This window comes from Eriocheir sinensis, chromosome 59 (assembly GCF_024679095.1).
Source record: "Eriocheir sinensis breed Jianghai 21 chromosome 59, ASM2467909v1, whole genome shotgun sequence".
Lineage (NCBI taxonomy): Eukaryota > Metazoa > Arthropoda > Malacostraca > Decapoda > Varunidae > Eriocheir > Eriocheir sinensis.
Genome location: NC_066567.1, coordinates 4,488,608 through 4,502,032, shown reverse-complemented (window position 1 = coordinate 4,502,032; position 13,425 = coordinate 4,488,608). Strand labels below are relative to the sequence as shown.

At 38.8% G+C, this 13,425-nt stretch overlaps 1 protein-coding gene across 3 annotated transcripts in view; it reads right to left on the bottom strand.

Moving 5' to 3' along the window:
* The window catches only part of LOC126985420 (uncharacterized), a 112,667-nt gene that overhangs the window by 82,840 nt on the left and 16,402 nt on the right, over nt 1-13,425 (bottom strand). The window lies entirely within an intron of this gene.

Below are 13,425 nucleotides of genomic sequence, written 5' to 3'. Positions count from 1 at the left end.
GCGCGCGTTGAAATCTTTCGCTGCGTCTTCTAGTTTTCCTTCGTGATTTCTTGTATACTGGAATGACTACCTTGTGTGTGTGTGTGTGTGTGTGTGTGTGTGTGTGAGAGAGAGAGAGAAGAGAAGAGAAGAGAGGAGAGGAGTTGGAGTTGGAGGAGGAGGATGACGACGAGGAGGAGAAGAAATAATAAAGAAGAAAACAAATAAAGGAAATGAGCAACAAAATAAGTACAAGACCAAACAAAGAAATGGAAAAGACACAAAAAAAGCAGAAAAAGAAGGAAAAGGAAAAGAGAGAGAGAGAGAGAGAGAGAGAGAGAGAGAGAGAGAGAGAGAGAGAGACATACAGACATACAGACAGACAGGCGGGCAGACAGGATAATAACAGGACAGAGGGCAGGTAGGCAGGCATGAGGGAGGGAGGGAGCGAGGGAAGAAGGAAGGGAGGAGGAGGAGGAGGAGGAGGAGGAGGAGGAGGAGGAGGAGGAGGAGGAGGAGGGAGGGAATGAACAGGTAATCAACTCTGGAAAAAAAAAACCCACACAGGTAGACAGGGAGGAAAAAAAACAAACAGGTGAAAGAGGTAGACAGAAAAACAGATACAGACAGATATAAATACAGGTAAACTTAACAATGAAAATTAAAAGTAAACAGAGAAGGAAAAACAATACAGGTGAACAAATAGACAGACAGACAGACAGAAATACAGGTAAGATTAACAGTGAAAAATAAAGGTACACAGAGAAGGAAAAACAATACAGGTGAGCAAACAAACAAACACAGACAGGTGAACAGGTACAGACAGATCCAAATGGTAAACTAGGCAGGTAAGATTGCGAGTGGGTGGGTGGGTGGGTGGGTGGACGAAGGTGAGGTGAGGGAGGTAAGGAGGGGGGGGGAGGGGGGAGATGCGTGAGGGAGGGAGGAACATAACCCTGTCTCAGTTCTTTCTCACCTGCCGGCGCCCTCACACTAAGGTAAGATCCTCCTCCTCCTCCTCCTCCTCCTGCTCCTCTTAATCTTCCCTCTTATCTTTATCCTCCTCTTTGCTGTAATATAAGTAGTCTTCCTTCTTATTCTTCCCTTTCTGTAACTCGATTTTCATTCATTATTTTCACTTGTATTATTTTTCGGTTCTCTCTTTTTTCCCCTTTTCCTTTCTGTAATAAGCATTGTCTACCTTTCTAGTCTTCCTTTTCTTCTTTTCTCCTCCTCCTCCTTTTCCTTTCTGTAATAAGCATTGTCTACCTTTCTAGTCTTCCTTTTCTTATTTTCTCCTCCTCCTCCTTTTCCTTTCTGTAATAAGCATTGTCTTCCTTCTTTTTAGTCTCCCTTTTCTCCTCTTCTCCTTTTTCTTTCTGTAATAAGCATTGTCTTCCTTCTTTTTAGTCTCCCTTTTCTCCTCTTCTCCTTTTTCTTTCTGTAATAAGCATTGTCTTCCTTCTTTTTAGTCTCCCTTTTCTCCTCTTCTCCTTTTCCTTTCTGTAATAAGCATTGTCTTCCTTCTTTTTAGTCTCCCTTTTCTCCTCTTCTCCTTTTCCTTTCTGTAATAAGCATTGTCTTCCTTCTTTTTAGTCTCCCTTTTCTCCTCTTCTCCTTTTCCTTTCTGTAATAAGCATTGTCTTCCTTCTTTTTAGTCTCCCTTTTCTCCTCTTCTCCTTTTCCTTTCTGTAATAAGCATTGTCTTCCTTCTTTTTAGTCTCCCTTTTCTCCTCTTCTCCTTTTTCTTTCTGTAATAAGCATTGTCTTCCTTCTTTTTAGTCTCCCTTTTCTCCTCTTCTCCTTTTCCTTTCTGTAATAAGTATTGTCTTCCTTCTTTTTAGTCTCCCTTTTTCCTCTTCTCCTCCTCCTCCTCCTTTTCCTTTCTGTATTAAGCATTGCCTACCTTCTTTTTGGTCTTCTCTTTCTGTTTCTCAAGTTTGCTCTGTTATTTTTAAGCGTATTATTTATTTTCTTCACTAGGGTTTTTTTTCGGTTTTCTCTTCTTCCTTTCTGTAATGTACTGTCCCTCCTTTTCTTCTTTTATTTTTACTTGTACTTCTCTTAATACTTCTCTTCAGTTTTCCTTCTCCCTTTTTGTAATTGTCCCCCTCTTTTCTTCTTCTCTCTCCCTCTTATTCTTATTTTTACTTGTCCTTTTCTTCATACTTTTCTTGTTTTCCTTCTTCCTTTTTGTAACTGTCTTTCATAATTTTCTTTCCTTCCCGTTTCTTAATCATACTGTTCTATTTCTTTGATCCTGGTTTTCCTCTTTCTATATACTCCTCTTCCTCGTTGCTGCAAATGTCCTAATCTTTTTTTACTCTCTTAATCTTCTTTTATCTTTTTCCTTCCCTTCTTACTCGTCTTAGGCTTCTTTTTCCTCTTGGTTCCTCCTTGTCTTCCCGAATACTCTTGAATACACGCCCTCTTTTCTTTGGGTTCTTTCATTTCCTCTTATTCATTTCTTTGATAACTTTGATTTTATCTTCTTTTCTTTGGTTTCTTTTATTCCTTCTTATTCTTTCCTTTGGTTTCTTGTATTTCCTCTTATTCTTTTCTTTGTTTTCTTTTGTTTCCTCTTATTCGTTTCTTTGTTTTATTTCCTCTTATTCTTTTCTTTGGTTTCTTTCATTTCCTCTTATTCGTTTCTTTGTTTTATTTCCTCTTATTCTTTTCTTTGTTTTCTTTTATTTCCTCTTATTCGTTTCTTTGTTTTATTTCCTCTTATTCTTTTCTTTGGTTTCTTTCATTTCCTCTTATTCGTTTCTTTGTTTTCTTGTATTTCTTCTTCTTTTCTTTGGTTTCTTGTATTTCTTCTTCTTCTTTTCTTTGGTTTCTTGTATTTCTTCTTTTTTTCTTTGTTTTCTTTTATTCCTTCTTCTTCTTTCCTTATCTCCATGTTCTAACTTCACTCCTCATCGCATGGTTTCTGATAACATTATATTTTCCCTTATTTTACTTATCATTTTCTTTATCCCATTTTCTTCCTGTACATGGTTTCTGACAGCCATGTTTTTCCTTTTTTTCTTCATCCTTTTTCTTTATTTCATTTCTCTTTGTTTATTGTTAGTGATAGTTATGTTTTCACTTTTATCCTTTTCATTTTCTCTATCCCATTTTCCTTCTGTACATTGTTTCTGACAGCCATGTTTTTCCTTTTTTTCTTCATCCTTTTTCTTTATTTCATTTCTCTTTGTTTATTGTTAGTGATAGTTATGTTTTCACTTTTATCCTTATCATTTTCTCTATCCCATTTTCCTTCTGTACATTGTTTCTGATAGTCATGTTTTTCCTTTTTTTCTTCATCCTTTTTCTTTATTTCATTTCTCTTTGTTTATTGTTAGTGATAGTTATGTTTTCACTTTTATCCTTTTCATTTTCTCTATCCCATTTTCCTTCTGTACATTGTTTCTGATAGTCATGTTTTTCCTTTTTTTCTTCATCCTTTTTCTTTATTTCATTTCTCTTTGTTTATTGTTATAGTTATGTTTTCACTTTTATCCTTATCATTTTCTCTATCCCATTTTCTTTCTCTTTCATTTAATCTTTGTACTGCGAGCCTTTTTAAACTCCACCTCTTTATCGTCATTATTATTTACGTGTGGAGTCTGCTAACAACGATTTCTTTTCATTCTTTTTTATTTACTTTATTTTTCCACTTCCTTCCCTCGTCTTCTTATCTTCACGTTCTAATCTCAGTTCGTATCAAAACAAATCATAAGTTCACTTCTTCGCATCGTAATTCTCCTTATTCTCAACACGCTTACTTATTTTTTTTTATATTACTTTCTCATGTTTTTCTTTTCCTGTTCAATTATTATCTTTGTATTGGCAGCCTATAGTTAACAGCGCATGAACTTTGATTAACTTTTATTTCCCTTCCTTCTCACTCTTTCCTTTCCCATTTCTTTTCATCTTCATTTATTGTCTTTGTAAATATCATCTCTTCGACTCTTCACTGTTCAATCGCCAATACTCTAACCCCTCTCTCAATATCTGTTTATCTTTCTTTTTTCATTTACGTCTCTCAACTTTCTTATCCTCATTTATTATCTTTGCACTCAACACTATCTTAACTTCGCCTCCTCGCGTCGAAATTAACTATATTCTCAACGCAAGGAATCGGATCGCCTCAACTTTCTTATCCTAACCTACTATCTTTGCATTGAACACTATCTTAACATCAAAATTCCCTATATTCTCAACGCAAGGAATCGGATCGCCTCAACTTTCTTATCCTAACTTACTATCTTTGCATTCAACACTATCTTAACATCAAAATTCCCTATATTCTCAACGCAAGGAATCGGATCGCCTCAACTTTCTTATCCTCACATTATCTTTGTATTGAAGGCTATCTTAACTTCGCCTCCTCGCATCGAAATTCCCTTTATTCTCAACGCAAGAAATCGCATCAACTTCTTTTTTCCATTCTCCTTCCTCTAAACAGTCTGAATTTTCTCATTTTCACTTATTATCCTTGTGCCAACCACCTTATCCATTAGTATCTTTGTATTGAAAACCAACTAAACTTTACCTCATCGTATCTCAGTTCTTTTATTCTCAACTTTCATTTCCCTTTCTTCTTCCTCTGTAGATCCTGATTTGTTTTGCTACATTTTCACTTCCTACCTTTGTATTGCACACCATCATAACTTCACCTAATCACTGTATTCGCCTTTATGTTCAATCCATGTACTTTGATTTCCCTTCCTTCTTCTTCTTTCCTCTCTACATCCTCACGTTTTTATATATATTTTCATTTGTTACCTTTGAATCGCACACCATCATAACTTTACCTAATCCCAGTGTATTCGTCTTTATGTTCAATCCATGTACTTTGATTTCCCTTCCTTCTTCAACTTTCCTCTTTACATCCTCACGTTTTCATGTATATATTTTCACTTGCTACCCTTGAATCGAATACCATCTGATTTTCACCTCACCGCTATCAATTACCTTTATTCTCAATCCATGTAATAACTTCTACTTTCCTTCTTTCTTCCTCTTTACATATTTTCTGTATATCTTCACTTACCATCTTTGTACTGAACACCACTACTCAATTCCCTTTATTCTTAACCCATCTACTAACTTCTACTTTCCTTCTATCTTCCTCTTTACAACTTTTCTTTATATCTTCACTTACCATCTTTGTACTGAACACCACCTGAACTGCACCTCTCCGCTACTCAATTCCCTTTATTCTCCACGTGCAGAGTATAATTATCTTTTATTTTAATTTCGCCGGCTAATTTTCTCCCTCGTGTGCCGGCCTGATGGGAAGATACAATAAACAGCAGCATCCCAACACACCAGAAGATAATACGATTCCTGTAACCTTGTCGGGAGATCGTGGTGTGGTAGTCAACGTGTGTGTGTGTGTGTGTGTGTGTGTGTGTGTGTGTGTGTGTGTGTGTGTGTATGTGTGTGTGTGTCGCCTTGCATAACGCCCACACACCTACACACACCCATACGCACACACACACACGATGATCTACGCTATTTATCTCCCTCCATCTCGGTATATCTGATTGTATCTTAATTGTATACTGATGAGCTGAAGCCCTTTTTTTGCTGCCTGTATTGACGTATGTGTTATTTCGAGTGTGTTTGTTTTTGTTGTTTTCCTCTCACTTTTCTTTTTTTATCCCCTTTCCTTTTTAGTGTTTTTACTCAACTGTACGAACTTAACTGTATATTTTTTTTCCACTTCAAACGATTAATAAGTTTTTTTTTTTTTTATCAGCAATTATATTCAAGTACTTATTGGTTACTAAATTTACTTCTTTACTTCTTAACTAACTTTTATTTCATTTATATTTCGTACCTTGCTATTGTTTATTGTTGCATCCATTCACATTACGTTATTATGGGTTACTTTACTTCCTTACTTCTAAACTAACTTTGATTTCCTTTATAATTCGTATCTTGGTATTGTTTATTGTTGCATTCATTCACATTACGTTACTGTTTCTCCCATCTTACACACACACACACACACACACACACACACACACACACACACACACACAGGGGCAGGTAAAACAAGAAAGGGACGCAAGAATCAAGTATTAAAAAAGAGGAAAAAAAAGAGGACGACGAGGACAGATTAACTAAATTACGAGGAAAACAAGGAGGGACTCGGTAATCCACCTTAGGGCACTCCACTTCCTCCTCCTCCTCCACCTCCACCTTCTCCTCCTCTTCCACCTCCACCTCAAGATGCCAAGCGAGAGTAAGGTAAGGTTGATTTTTTTCTTTTTTCTTTCTTTTATGAGGTCATGCACTGATGTGGGTATTGTTCTTATTTATATATTCATTCTCTCTCTCTCTCTCTCTCTCTCTCTCTCTCTCTCTCTCTCTCTCTCTCTCTCTCTCTCTCTCTCTCTCTCGAGGCCGTAAAGAAAATAGGCTGCGAGATGTGATTGGGTTACCAGCTTGTTTTTTTCTTTTTCTTTTATTATTATTATTTTTTTTTTTTACTTGTGACCTCGAAGTGCTGGTCACCCCTCCCCTCCGCCCTTTCCCTCCTCCCCTTTTCTACCTCCCTCCCTCCCAAGCTGTTCTTTTCTTTCTTCTCCTTCTCCTCCTCCTTCCTTTCATCTTGTTTCCTTTTCTTCATTTCCTTTCTTCCAGAGCTTGCTTCCTTTCTCAGTTTCTCTCTCTCTCTCTCTCTCTCTCTCTCTCTCTCTCTCTCTCTCTCTCTCTCTCTCTCTCTCTCTCTCTCTCTCTCTCTCTCTCTCTCTCTCTCTCTCTCTCTCTCATGTTTCATACAATCTCTTATCTCTTGTTTCCTTTTCCTCTTCATTCTGTTTCTCCTGCTTTCTCTTCCCTAGTTTATTTCTCTTCTCTTTGTTTCCTTCACCTTTCCTTCGTGCCTCCTTCTCTTCTTTATTCCTCTTCTTTTATCTCTTACGACCACCTATTCTTTCTTCCATTCTCTTTGCTTCCTTTCCTTTCTTTCCTTTTACTTTATTCCGTTTCTGTTGCTCTTCTTTTTCTCTCTTTTACAATACTTCATTATCTTCTACGTTTGTTATTCTTTCTCTATTTCTTCCTTCTTAGTATTATTTCCCTCTCCTTTTTCTCTTCTTTCTTTTTCTCCTTTGATTTGTTATTCGCTCTTATTGTTCTTTGTTCTCAGTATTCTTACCCTCTTCTTTTCATCCCATTTTCCCTTTTTTTTCTCCTTCTCTATCGTTGTTGTTGTTTTTTGTGCCTCCTCTTCCCTCTCGTTCTCCATTCCTAACATTCTTTCTCCCGTCTCTTTCCTCTCCTCCTTTCCCTTCTTAGTATTCTTCTCTCCCTCTCCTCTCCTTCCCTTTCCTCCCTATCACCAATCATCTCTTCACGCTCCTTTCCTTCTTCCATGAATCTCTCCTCTTCCTTCCCTCCTCTCTCTCCTCCGGTAACTCTTCTTCCCCTCTTCCCTATAAGTCTTTCCTCCCTCCTCCTCCTTCTCTCCTAATATGACAGTCTTCTTACCTCCCATTTTTCTCTCCCTCTTCCTCCTCCTCCTCCTGCAACTCCTTTCCGATTTTCTCTCAAATTTTCATCTTTCAACCTTTCCGAGATTTTGTCCAACTTTCACATCTCTCTCTCTCTCTCTCTCTCTCTCTCTCTCTCTCTCTCTCTCTCTCTCTCTCTCTCTCTCTCTCTCTCTCTCTCTCTCTCTCTCTCTCTAATTTGCTCATATCGCCATAACGCCAAATACGAGAGCAATATTATAATGTTGTGGTTTTCTTGAGCAATATTTCCTTCTTTAATACATTTCAAAACACTACCTTGATCCAGTTATTTTTTTCTTCGTCTGCATATCTTTTTTTTTGGAGGTAGATGTGAATGTAATTTAAGCAAGAGTAGCAGAAGTAGTAATAGTAGTAGTAGTAGTAGTAGTAGAACAGCGCTTTTCACCAAGGCCATTAGTCAGTTAGTCAGTCAGTCAGTTAGTCAGTCACTCAGTCAATCAATCAGCCAGCCAGTCAGTCAGTTAGGCATTCAGTCAATCAGTCAGTCAGCCAACCAGTCAATCGCTCACTCACATACTCAGTCAGTCAGGTAGTCAGTCAGCCAGTCAATGCCTCACTTACCCGGCCAGTCAGTCAAGTTAGTCAAGTAGCCAAAGTCAGTCAGCCTTAACAGTCACTTGCTCTGTGGTGAGGAAAGAAACGTGACAGGAAGAAGGAGAGAAGGGGAGAGAAGGACGAGAGGGAGAAGGACGGAGGGAGGAAGAGAAGGAGGGAGAGAAGGAAGGTAAGAAGGGAGGAAAGGAAAAGGAACTTGATAGTGACTGACCCGATGATGATGATGATGATGATTTTTATGATGATGGTGGTTATGCTTTTGGTAGTGGTGATGGTTGTGATGATAGTAGGAGTGATGCTTATGGTGGGGTGATAGTGGTGTTGATGGTGGTATGGTAATGGTGATGGTGGTGATGGTGGTGATGGTGAACAAGCGTGATGGCGTAAAAAGGCAGTCAGGGAGGTAGTTATGGTGAATCATGGCGGGGACGTTATGGTGCCAGCTGTGGTTATGGTGAATATGGTGAGCAGGTGTCATGGTGATTAGGGTAGTCAGGTGAGTAGTTATGGTGACATGGTGGTGAATTATGGTGATATGGGAGGTGGTAGTGAGGTATGGTAGCAATGAACTCACGGTGCACTGGTATGGTGGTGATGATGGTGAAGGTGGTGTTATCGGTGATGGTAATGAGTGCAGTGATGACGTAATGGTGAGTATTTATAGAAGTGGTGATGATGGTGCTGGTGATGAGGGTAATGGTGGTGATGGTGTTGGGAGTTCAGTTATGGTGGCGGTGATTGTGGTGTGACGATGACCGCAGTAAAGGTGATGATGATGGGATTGTTACAGAGGTGGTGGTGGTAATGATGGTGGTGTTCAGTTACAGTAGTGGTGATGGTGGTGGTGTGATGATGATAGGAATAAAGTGATGATGTTAAGACTGACATAGTGGTGATGATGGTGGTGGTGTGATGATAGTGAGTAGAAGTGATGATGTTGAAACTGACAGTGGTGGTGGTGATGGTGGTGGTGTGATGACAGGAGTAGAAGTGATGTTGAGACTGACAGTGGTGGTGGTGATGATGGTGGTGGTGTGATGATGATAGGAGTAGAAGTGATGATGTTAAGACTGACATAGTGGTGGTGATGATGGTGGTGGTGTGATGATGATAGGAGTAGAAGTGATGATGTTAAGACTGACATAGAGGTGGTGGTGATGGTGGTGGTGTGATGATGATAGGAGTAGAAGTGATGTTGAGACTGACAGTGGTGGTGGTGATGATCGTGGTGTGATGATGAGACTGACATAGTGGTGGTGGTGATGGTGGTGGTGTGATGATGATAGGAGTAGAAGTGATGATGTTAAGACTGACATAGTGGTGGTGGTGATGGTGGTGGTGTGATGATGATAGGAGTAGAAGTGATGATGTTGAGACTGACATAGAGGTGGTGGTGGTGATGATGGTGATGAAAGCAGTAGAAGTGATAATATTAGGATTGCTATAGTGGTGGTGGTGGTGGCGGTGGTGAGTCGTGGTGGTGAAGGTGGTGGTGGTGACAGGTGTGTTATGAGCCAACCTGTCTTTCGGGACAAGAGGTGCAGTGATTGAATTTCAGCCAGGTAACCTTTCATCCTCCTCCTCTTTCTCTTTTTCCTTCTCTGCATTCTCCTATTTCCTCTCTTCTACCTTTCTCTTTTCCTCATTTGCTTTCTCTTTTCCTTGTTCTTTCTATTTTTTTACCTCTTCTGCATTCTCCTCTTTCCTCTCTTCTACCACTCTTTTCCTCATTTGCTTTCTCTTTTCCTTATTCCTCTCCTCCTCTTTTTCCTTCTCTACATTCTCCTCTTTCCTCTCTTTTCCTCATATGCTTTCTCTTTTCCTTATTCCTCTCCTCCTCTTTTTCCTTCTCTACATTCTCCTCTTTCCTCTCTTCTACCTCTCTTTTCCTCATTTGCTTTCTCTTTTCCTTATTCTTTCTATTTTTTTTACCTCTACTGCATTCTCCTCTTTCCTCTCTTCCTCATTTGCTTTCTCTTTTCCCTATTCCTTCTATTCTTTTTAATCTCTTCTGCATTCTCCTCTTTCCTCATTTGCTTTCTCTTTTCCCTATTCCTTCTATTCTTTTTACCTCTTCTGCATTCTCCTCTTTCCTCTCTTCTACCCTTGTCTTTTTTTCACATTCCTCCTCATTTCCCTGCTTCTTCTCCTCTTCTTTCCTTTCTTCTACCTCTTCTATCTTTTTCGTCTTCTTTATCCTTTGTTTTCTCCTTTTTCTCCTCCTCCTTCTCTTCTTTTTTTCATCCAGTACTTTCCTCTTTTCTCTCTTCTACCCTTTGTATTATATTTTCTCCTCAGCTTTCTCCTTTTCCTTCTTTCTCCTCCTCATTTCCTTTCTTCTACCTGTCTTTATTTTTGTTTTCGTCTTCCTCCTCCTTTGCTTTCTCCTTTTCTTTTCCCTCCTTCTCCTCCTCCTCTCTTTGCTTTCTACTTTTTCGTCTTATTCCTTCTTTGTTTTCTCCTTTTTTTTCTTTACCTCCTCTTTCTTCTCTTATACCTTGTCTCCTTTTTTTTCTTCCTCCTCCTTTGATTTCTCCTTTTCCTTTTCGATTGCCTTCTCATCATAAGTCTTGCACCCCCTCCAACCCTATGATCTCTCTCTCTCTCTCTCTCTCTCTCTCTCTCTCTCTCTCTCTCTCTCTCTCTCTCTCTCTCTCTCTCTCTCTCTCTCTCTCTCTCTCTCTCTCTCTCTCACACACGGGGCGGCGGAGAAAAGAATAAGAATGACAAATTTTTTCGCACAGGTGTTAAAAAGTCACCACCTGCCTCATTAAGGACACGTAAAGTAGATAAGACCTGCCGCGCTTATCAACAAACAGGTATTGAACGAAAATTATAGACGAGTTTCCCTCACTAATTAATCAGACTAGTAAACTAACTCCAGCAGGTGAGGTCAGGTGAGGTCATTACGGATAACCTTACCTCCACCTGTCTGCCTCCTCCTCCTCCTCCTCCTCCACCCACCCACCCACCTTTACCTGCATTACCAGACACCTTTCACCTGAGCCAATATTATAATTATTACAAAGTTTATTTCCTCATTGCACGCTACTTTTGATTGTGGTTGAAATAGTAGTAGTAGTAGTAGTAGTAGTAGTAGTAGTAGTAGTAGTAGTAGTAGTAGTAGTAGTAGAAGTAGTAGATGAAGTAGTAATTATTTCTTCATTGTTTAAAACCCAATAATTTCATCTTTATTGTTATTGTCGTAATAAATATAGTTAATAGTGCGAGAGGAAGTGGAGGAGGAGAAGGAGGAGGAGGAAGTGAAGAAAGAAGAGGAGGAAGTGGTAGAGGAAAGTCATTTGAAGATGATAATGTGAGAGGAAGAAGAAAGAAAAGTGGAGAGGAACGAGAGGAGGAAGAAAGAAAAGTGGAGAGGAACAAAGGGAGGAAAGGAGGGAATAAATATGGAAGAATGGAGAGAAAGGAGGAAAACAAAACAAAGAGAAGTTAAGAAAGGGGAGAGAGAGAGAGAGAGAGAGAGAGAGAGAGAGAGAGAGAGAGAGAGAGAGAGAGAGAAACAAACAATAATACAACAAAAAGAAAACAATCACGCAAATAATCACCATTAATCCGATCACATTATTATTATTATTATTATTATTATTATTATTATTATTATTATTATTATTTACTATTATTACTCACTCTATAATGAAACTCAAGACACAGCAGCGAACCAATATGGCGTCCTGTCTCCTATATAAGCCATGAGTTTAGATTATTATGATGGAGCCCCGTAGAGAGAGAGAGAGAGAGAGAGAGAACGGGTTTGCTTCACAATAGATATGCATTTCTTCCTTCCCTCTCTCTCCTTCTTCCTCCTCTTCCCTCTTTCTCCTTCTTCCCCCTCTTCCATCTCTCTTCTTCCTGTTCACTTGCCCTCCTTTGCTTCACGTCTCTCTCTCTCTCTCTCTCTCTCTCTCTCTCTCTCTCTCTCTCTCTCTCTCTCTCTCTCATGAAAACTGGTATATGATTATCTTTTAAGTTCTCAGACGCTCAACCGCATAACCCTCCTCATCCTCCTCCTCTTCCTTCCTCCTCCTCCTCCTCTTCCTTCCTCCTGTCCTCCTCGTCCTTCCTACCAAACTGGTCAGCAAGATGTTATCGGTCTGTGCTCTTCTTCCTTCCATGACATATATTTGTTTATCGATCTATCAATCTATTGTTTAATTTATTGTTTTTTTTTTATTCCATCCATATTTCCTCCTCGAAGCCAAATAACGCATGGTGTAACGAAGATATTGGATAGTAAACAACAACAACAACAACAACAATAATAAAAATAAAAATAATAATACCAAAAAAGTACCAATTTCAAGACGAACATATTGCAAAGAAGATACATAAACAACTACAACAATAACAACAACAATAATAATAAGAATATGAATAATAAAATAATAGCATAAGTCCCGATTCCAAGACGGACAAGGAAGCGTCTCTATGTCTTTGTCTTGTCCTCGCCTCGGGACGGAACAAGGCAAGAGTGAGTGAGCGAGTGAGTGAGTGAGTGAGCGGGTGAGTGAGCGAGCGAGTTCCTGACATTCTTATTAAGCCAATGTCTTCTTCTCTCTTCCTCTCCCGCCTGGCAACAGAGAGAGAGAGAGAGAGAGAGAGAGAGAGAGAGAGAGAGAGAGAGTGATTGAAGTCTATTGTCTCGCAAGAATATAAAAGAAAAACGGATGCATTTATGTTGTTAGGTGATTATTAATGTGTTTGTTTGTTTGTTTGTTTGTGTGTGTGTGTGTGTGTGTGTGTGTGTGTGTGTGTGTGTGTGTGTGTAATGTAACCCTTTCCTCTTATAACCCGGCAACACACACACACACACACACACACACACACTCACACACACCAAACTACTCCTCAAAATTACCTCAAAAACACACTAATGATCTCCCTAATTAGCAGGGGCAACGCGTGGCCGCTAACTAACTTCCTGTGATTACCTGGGCGCCTAATGACCTACCTGGGGATGCTTAATTAGTGGGCAAGGTGGACAGGTAGTTAAATGACCTGGGCGGGATTAAGATGAAATATATATGGAGGGGATGTTAACTTATTTATCCATCTATATATCTATTGTTATCCTCGTTACTATTATTATTAACATTTTTATTAAGAAACGAAATATATGGATGTAATGTTTAGCTATTTATCCATCTATTTATTCATTATTATACTCATTACTATTATTATTATTATCATTTTTATTAAGAAACGAAATATATGGATGTAATGTTTAGCTATTTATCCATCTATTTATTCATTATTATACTCATTACTATTATTATCATTTTTATTAAGAAACGAAATATATATGGATGAAATGTTAAGCTATTTATCCATCTATTTA